This window comes from Nycticebus coucang, chromosome 22 (assembly GCF_027406575.1).
Source record: "Nycticebus coucang isolate mNycCou1 chromosome 22, mNycCou1.pri, whole genome shotgun sequence".
In the NCBI taxonomy this organism is placed as follows: Eukaryota; Metazoa; Chordata; class Mammalia; order Primates; family Lorisidae; genus Nycticebus; species Nycticebus coucang.
This window is the reverse complement of record NC_069801.1, coordinates 26,050,971-26,059,360: the sequence shown is the minus strand read 5'-3', so window position 1 is coordinate 26,059,360 and position 8,390 is coordinate 26,050,971. Positions and strand designations below refer to the sequence as shown.

The 8,390-nt window shown below is 45.2% G+C and overlaps 1 pseudogene across 1 annotated transcript; it reads left to right on the top strand.

Annotated features, from left to right (window-relative positions):
• Positions 1 to 208: 208 nt before the first annotated feature.
• LOC128575042 (melanoma-associated antigen D2-like) lies at positions 209 to 2,056 on the top strand (annotated as a pseudogene). The gene has a single exon (XR_008376907.1). The product of XR_008376907.1 is annotated as a melanoma-associated antigen D2-like (transcript).
• Positions 2,057 to 8,390: the final 6,334 nt, after the last annotated feature.

Sequence of the window (8,390 nt, the reverse complement as noted above, 5' to 3'; positions counted from 1 at the left end):
ACTGGCTTCCCCAGCACGCTGGTTCCCCTCCCGGGTGCTCCCACAGTGCTGTGCCTTGGCACTTGGCAATGTGAATAAAGTGTCTCTTTAGTTTGTCATGAGCTGCTCGGGAGCAGGGACTCAATAAACAGAAGGAACCTGTGTTGGGAGCCCACTATGCAAAGAATGAGACATGGTTCCTGCCCTAAAGAGCAGGGATTGAGGGTTCTGAGGAGGTTGGAGAGAGTGGACACTCTCAAGAATTGTGGCTGGACGAGGCTCAGCTTTTGACAGGCCAACGTGAGACATGTCTGATGCAAGGGAGAATGGTGCGGGTCTAACTTGCTTCCAGGCTGAAGCCTCAGAAAGGGACAATGGGTCGATGATGCAGATCCTATTGACAGTGACCCAGAATTTGGAGGCCTCAGAAACACTGAAGACCACAAAGGCACCAGAGGTCTCAGAGGATCTGAAGGTCTCAAAAGCCCCAGAGATCTCAAAAGCCACAGAGGTCTCAAAGACCCCAGAGGCTCAGGAGGCAGCTGCTACCCAGGCCTCACCTACCACTCAGCTAACTGACACCCAGGTTCTAACAGCTGAAAACAAGAGTCCAACAGCTGACACCAAGAAACAGAATCCTGACCTGCAGACTGTGACAATGCCTGCCACTGAGACTAAAAAGGTCAGCTGTGTGGCTGATACAAAGGTCAATACAAAGGCCAGAGAGACTGAGGCTATTGCCTCTCAGGCTCCAGCAGATGAACCTGAACCTGAGAGTACAGCTCTCCCGGCTCAGGAGAATCAGGATACTCGGCCCAAGATCAAGGCCAAGAAAGCCCGAAAGGTGAAACATCTGGATGGAGCAGAGGATGGCAGCAGTGATCAGAGTCAGAGTTCTGGAACTACAGGCGGTTGAAGGGTCTCAGAGGCCTTAATGGCCTCAATGGCTCGCAGGGCTTTGAGAGGTCCGCCTTTTGGGCCCACAGGGCATCAAGGACTCGGCTGCTTAGGCGCGGAGAGCCTTGCTCTCCCTGAGGTCACCTAAACCCTGTAAGGGCAAGGCTTGCCACTGAGCTGCCAAACTGCAGGCATCCCAAGAGCCTGAAGCACCACCAACTCAGGATGTGGCCCTTTTGCAAGGGAGGGCAAATGATTTGGTGAAGTATCTATTGGCCAAAGACCAAAGATTCCCATCAAGCGCTCAGACATGCTGAAGGACATCATCAAACAATACACTGATGTATACCCTGAAATCATTGAACGAGCAGGCTATTCCCTGGAGAAGGTATTTGGGATTCAGTTGAAGGAAATTGATAAGAATGACCACTTGTACATTCTTCTCAGCACCTTAGAGCCCACTGATGCCAGCATCCTGGGAACGACTAAAGACTCACCCAAGCTGGGTCTCCTCATGGTGCTTCTTAGCATCATCTTCATGAATGGGAATTGGTCCAGTGAGGCTGTCATCTGGGAGGTGCTACACAAGTTGGGGCTGCACCCTGGGATACATTGCTCCCTCTTTGGGGATGTGAAGAAGCTCATTACTGATGAGTTTGTGAAGCAGAAGTACCTGGACTATGCCAGAGTCCCCAGTAGCAATCCCCCTGAATATGAGTTCTTCTGGGGCCTGCGCTCATATTATGAGAGCAGCAAGATGAAAGTCCTCAAGTTTGCCTGCAAGGTACAAGAGAAGGATCCCAAGGAACGGGCAGCCCAGTACAGAGAGGCAATGGAAGCGGATTTGAAAGCTGCCGCTGAGGCTACAGCTGAAGCCAAGGCACAGGCCGAGATTGAGCTTGGCTCGGAGAATGCTGCCGGACCTTGCAACTGGGATGAAGCTGATATTGGACTCTGGGCTAAAGCCCAGATCCAGGCGGGAGCTGAAGCTAAAGCCAAAGCCCAAGAGAGTGGTGGTGCCAGTGCTGGTGCCAACACCAGGACTAGTGCCAGTGCAGTGGCAGCCTCAGTGCCAGTGCGGCCTGACTGCCACTCTCACATTTGGCTCTTTGCTGGCCTCAGTAGAACTGGTGCCAGCACCAGTGGAAGCTCTGGTGCCCGTGGTTTCTCTTACCAGTGAGATTTCAGATACTGTTAATCCCAGCAGTCTTTCTCTTTCTCTTCAAGCCAGGGTGTAGCCTCAAAATCCTACTCAACACAGCACTCAAGGCAGCCTCTATCAATCACTTGAAGTTGATACTCTGCATTAAATCTATTTGCCATTAAAAAAAAAAAAAAGAGCAGAGATTTGGGGAAAGGAAGCCCATCTGGCCTGGCTCTTAAAAGAGAAGTAAACTGGCCAGGCTTGGTGGCTCGCACCTGTAATCCCAGCACTCTGGGTGGTTGAGGCGGGTAGATCCCTTGAGCTCAGGGATCAAAAAAAAGGAGAAGTAAGCTTTCACCAGGTGGAGAAGTGTATATGGGTATGTGGGGTGAGGAAGAGGTAAGAGAGCAGAAGGAGAGGAGAGCAAATGCAACATGAAAGAGAATGGCGTTTTCAGGGAGTATTCCAGAAGAGGCAGAAGGGAGGGTGAGGCCACCTTTGAAGTCAATGCCAGTTTGGCTTGAATATAACATTCTTGACAAGAATATGACTCACTGGAGTTAATCTCTTTGTATCTTTTCATTATTATTGTTTAAAGGTTTTCTTTTTTGAGACAGAATCTCAAGCTATCACCCGGGGAGAGTGCCGTGGCATCACAGCTCACAGCAACCTCCAACTCTTGGGCTTAAGCGACTCTCTTGCCTTAGCCTCTGGAGTAGCTGGGACTACAGGCGCCTGCCACAATGCCTGGCTATTTTTGTGTTGCAGTTATTATTGTTGCTTTAGCTGGCCTGGCCTGATTCGAACCTGCCAGCTTCGGTGTATGTGGCCAGCGCCTTGCTGACGGAGCTACCGGCGCTGTCTATTGTTTAAAGTTTTTAAAGTCTGATAATTTTAAGCAGTATATTTTACTTGGTGGAAATATTCTACTATGTATTTAATGATGGATGGTTTCTCAGAGCTGGAAATACTTGCCTTACTTTTTTTTTCCAATCATGATCTAGGCCTGCACTGCCCAACTCTATACTCTCTAGCCATCTTTGGCTACTGAGCCTTAAAATGTGGCTGTTGCAGACTGAAACGTCCTGCAAGGGTAAAATACACACCAAATTCTCAAGACTCCGTCAAAGAAAACAATGTAAGCTATGCCATTAATAATTTCTTATATTGATTCCATGTTGAAATAATCACATTTTGAACATATGGTGTTAAGTAAAATATATTATTAAACTAATAACATTCTTAATATTGACATTCTTTTTTTTCTTTTTTTGAGACACTTTATTGCCCTTGGTAGAGTGCCGTAGCCTCACAGCTCACAGCAACCTCCAGCTCCTGGGCTTAGGCGAGTGTCTTGCCTCAGCCTCTCAGGTAGTGGGGAGTATAGGCGCCCGCCACAACACCCCAGCTATTTTTTGTTGCAGTCTAGCCAGGACTGAGTTTGAACCTGCCACCCTCAGTATATGGGGCCGGCGCCCTACCCACTGAGCCACAGGTGCCTCCCGACATTCCTTTTCAAATGTGGCCACTAGAAATTTTAATTTTTTTTCTTTTTTTTTTTTTTATTGTTGGGAATTCATCGAGGGTACAATAAGCCAGGTTATTATTTTTTTTTTATTCCATGGATACAAGGATGGTTTAATAATCTCGAATTATCGATATAATTGATATATAAGCAAGATAACGGAAGAAAGATCACATGATCACATCAATTGTTACAAAAGAAATATTTGTTAAAATTCAACACACATTCATGACAACACTCTCAGAAAAATATAAATAAAGAGAAACTTAACCTGATAAAGAGCATTTACACTAAACTTAACAGCTTATAACATAATGACAAGAGATTGGTACATAGACACCATGGAATACTATTCAGCAACAAAAATGGTCCAAGTGTAGATACATAAAATTACTTGGATAAAACTTTAGAGAATTATACTGAGTATAAAAAAATCAAACCCCCAAAGGTTATATACTGTATGATTCCATTTGTATAACATACTTGAAATGATGAAATTATAGAAATGAAGAAAAGATTATTGGTTGCCATGGGTTAAGGTAGGAGTTAGGGTTGTGACTATAAGAGGGTAACAGGAAGGATCTGTGTGGTGATGGGAAGTGTTTTGTATCATAACTGTATCAACACAAATAGGCTGGTTTTGATATCCCACTGTAATTTTGCAATATGTTACCATTGGTTAAATTTGGTAAAGGGTACCTGGGATCTGTCTGTATGATTTCTTATATAACTGCATGTAAATCTATAATTATCTGAAAACCAAATGTTTAATGAAAAGAAGAAATCCAAGGAAATGGAAGACATGGATGCAAGAAAAAGTTGACACTTGGGGCGGTGCCTGTGGCTCAAGGAGTAGGGCGCCAGTCCCATATGCCGGAGGTGGCGGGTTCAAACCTAGCCCCGGCCAAAAACCACACACAAAAAAGAAAAAGTTGACACAATTCAACAATATAATAAAAAGAACTCCTCGGATGATAGATATTTAGTAGGTATGGAAATAAGTTAGTCCACGTTAAAACAGGGAGTAGAGAAATTCCTGCAGAATATCTGTGAGAAGAAAATGATATGCTTTCAACCAACAGAGGGGTGAAGACACTGGGCGATCTTAGTGATGCAGTGGAAGTATATCATTTAATTATTGTGTATATGTGCTTGAAAAGTGCTCCTCCTCTGTTTCTACTCCTCTGAGGTTTTGATAATTACTTTCTCCTTTGAGCAGAAATTTTTATTATTGTTTTTTTTAATTTGTATGAGAGAGGATACCCAGAAAAAGTAAGGCCTAAGATAACAGAGGTCTTCTAAAGGAGACCCCAAGGATACATCTTCAAGGTCTTCCCCATGGTGATTCGGCTGTTAGGAATTTGTAGAAACTTAACTTCTTGGGACCTGGAAACTAATGCTTGCTTCTGCTTCTGTGAAAGCCCATGGTTCTGTAAAAGCCTGAGCCAGCTCCTCTGACTTGATTCAAACTGACCAATGAGAAAAGTACCTGTGGGCGGGAACTTTTAGATTGGGGATAAAAAGGAGAAGACTGAGCCCAGCTGGGAGCACGGCCATCTTGAATTCTTCTGTGCCATGGCTCTGCAGGTAAACGCATGTTTGGGTGTTCGTTCTCTCCATTGAGCCTCATCTTCCTGCAACATGTATACATAAAATTTATTCTTTTCTGCATACAGTTCTGTGAATTTTGACAAAGGCATAGAATTGTGCAACCAATACTACAATCAAGATACAGAACAATTCTCTTTCATCCCCCCCCCAAAAAAACACCTCTCCTGTTGAACCTCAGGAGTCAACCTCCTTCACTCTCCCCACCCCCATGCCGTTATTCTGTTCCAATAGTTTTGCTTTTTCCAGACTGGCATAAAAACAGAATCTATTATATGTAGTCTTTAAAAAATTATGATAAAATACAAGTAACATGAAATTCGCCATTTTTAACCACTGGTTTGTCTCATTTAAGATTCATCCATGTTGGCTCGGCGCCTGCGGCTCAAGCAGCTAAGGCACCAGCCACATACACCTGAGCTGGCAGGTTCGAATCCAGCCCGGGCCCACCAAACAACAATGACTGGCTGTAACCAAAAAATAGCTGGGCGTTGTGGCGGGCGCCTGTAGTCCCAGCTACTTGGGAGGCGGAGGCTTGAGCCCAGGAGTTGGAGGTTGCTGTGAGCTATGATGTCACGGTACTCTACCCAGGGCAACAGCTTGAGGCTCTGTCTCAAAAAAAAAAAAAAGATTCAGATATTGCATGTAACAGTATTTCCCCCTTTTTATTGCTGATTCATGTTTCATTGTATGACTGTCTATTCATCAGTTGAAGAACATTTCAATGGTCTCTAGTAAAAAGCTATAAACATTCATGATGGATTTTTGTGTGAATAGCAGTTTTCATTTCTCATAGGTATATAAATACACTAGAACCTCTGTAAGTTGACCCGCCAAAGGTCTGTAACAAACCGGTCAACATAAGGAACTTCCACTGAGTGCATGTGCACGTGTCTGGTCTGGTCTACGGAAAAAAATTTTTTTTTTGCAGTTTTTGGCCAGGTGTGGGCTTGAACCCGCCACCTCCGGTATATAGGGCCGGCGCTCCACTCCTTTGAGCCACAGGTGCCGCCCTGGTCTATGAAAATTAAGACAACTTGGGGCGGCGCCTGTGGCTCAGTCGGTAAGGCACCGGCCCCATATACCGAGGGTGGTGGGTTCAAACCCTGCCCCGGCCAAACTGCAACCAAAAAATAGCCGGGCGTTGTGGCGGGCGCCTGTAGTCCCAGCTGCTCGGGAGGCTGAGGCAGGAGAATCCCTTAAGCCCAGGAGTTGGAGATTGCTGTGAGCTGTGTGAGGCCACGGCACTCTACCGAGGGCAATAAAGTGAGACTCTGTCTCTACAAAAAAAAAAAAGAAAATTAAGACAACTTAAGGAGGTGGTTGGTATAGAGAGGTGGTTGACTATGGAGGTTCTACTGTTCTTAGAAACGGGATGTTTGGTTCATATGCTAAATGTGCATTTTAATTTATAAAAAACTGCCAAACTGTTTTCCAAAGTAACCGTATCATTTGGCGTTCCTACCAGCGATTTGTGAGAGGTCTGTTGTACTGAATCTTTGCCCGGGCTAGGTATTGTTATCTTTTCATGGGTTTATTTACCATCCATGTATCTTCTTTGCTGAAGTTCAAATCTTTTGCTCATTTTTTAAAGTTGAGTTGGTTTCTGATGAGTTTCCAAGATTTTTTTGTTTTAACTTTTAAAACACTTTCAATTTGGGATGGAAAAGAAATTATTCATTTGGGTGGTGTCTGTGGCTCAGTGACTAGGGTGCCTGCCCCATATACCGAGGATGGCAGATTAAAACCTGGCCCCAACCAAACTGCAACAAAAAAATAGCTGGGCTTTATGATAGGCCAGCACACCTGGCCTTATTTCAGGCTGGGATGTCATAAGTTCTCCACCTTCTGCTCTTGTGGGGGTTTTTTGTTTGTGGGGTTTTTTTTTTTTTTTTTTTGCAGTTTTTGGCTGGAGCTGGATTTGAACCTGCCACCTCTGGCATATGGGACAGGTGCCCTAGTCCTTTGACCACAGGCACCGCCCCGTTTTTTTTTGTGTGTGTGTATGTGTGTGTGTGGCGATGCCAGGGAACGAACTCTGGGCCTCATACTGTTTGTGGGTTGTTTTTTTTTTTGAGACAGAGTCTCACTTTGTTGCCCTTAGTAGAGTGCTGTGACATCACAGCTCACAGCAACCTCCAGCTCTTGGGCTTAGGCAATTCTCTTGCCTCAGCCCCTGAGTAGCTGGGATTACAGGTGCCCGCCACAACACCTGGCTATTTTGTTGTTGTTGTTGTTGTTGTTGTTGTTGTTGTTGCAGTTTGGCCGGGGCCGGGTTTGAACCTGCCACCCTCTGTATATGGGGCTGGCACCCTACTCACTGAGCAGGCACCGCCCTTGGTGGGTTTTTTAAATCATTGTTGTCATTGTTGTTGTTTTTGAGACAGAGTCTCTGTTGCCCTGGGCAAAGTGCCATGGTATCGTGGCTCACAGCAACCTCAAACTCTTGGGCTCAAGTGATCCTCTTGCCTCAGGCTCTGGAATAGCTGGGACTACAGGTGCCCGCCACAACACCAGGCTAGTTTTTCTACTTTTGGTAGAGACAAGGTCTTGGTCTTGCTCAGGTTGGTCTTAAACTCCTGAGCTCAAGCAAACTACCTGCCTCAGCCTCCTGAACTGCTAGGATTATAGGCGTGAGCCACTACACTGGGCTGCTTTGTGTTTTAAAGCATAAAAGGGTCTGCCTTTAACCAACATCACAGAATTTCTATAATCCAGATATTCACCAGGAAAATTATTTTTCTATTAATTGGCTACTGACAAGCCCTTGCCAAAAGCTTATTTGATATGATTGTCCAAAGGGTCAAAGGAATGTGCTAACCACTCATTCCTCTTGAATTTAAAAGCCCTGTCCCTGAATCAGGGATTATCTAAAAGCTACATGCTTAGACAATGTGAGTTTATGGTTCAGTGTTGTTTGTGTACTTGGATTTTATCTATGGTCCCTATTAGAAACAGCCCTTGCGTACTCTGTTAAACTGCTGATAAAGAATTTGTCCAGCTAAGTGCAGTGGCTCACACCTGTTATCCTAGCACTCTGGGAGTTGGAGGTGGGTGGATTTTTTGAGCTCACAAGTTGGAAACCAACCTGAGCAAGAGCAAGACCCCCATCTCTAAAAATAGCTGGGCATTGTAGTGGGTGCTTATAGTCCCAGCTACTTGGGAGGCTGAGGCAAGAGAATCGCTTGAGCCCAAGAGTTTGAGGTTGCTGTGAGCTGTGGCACTACAGCACTCTAC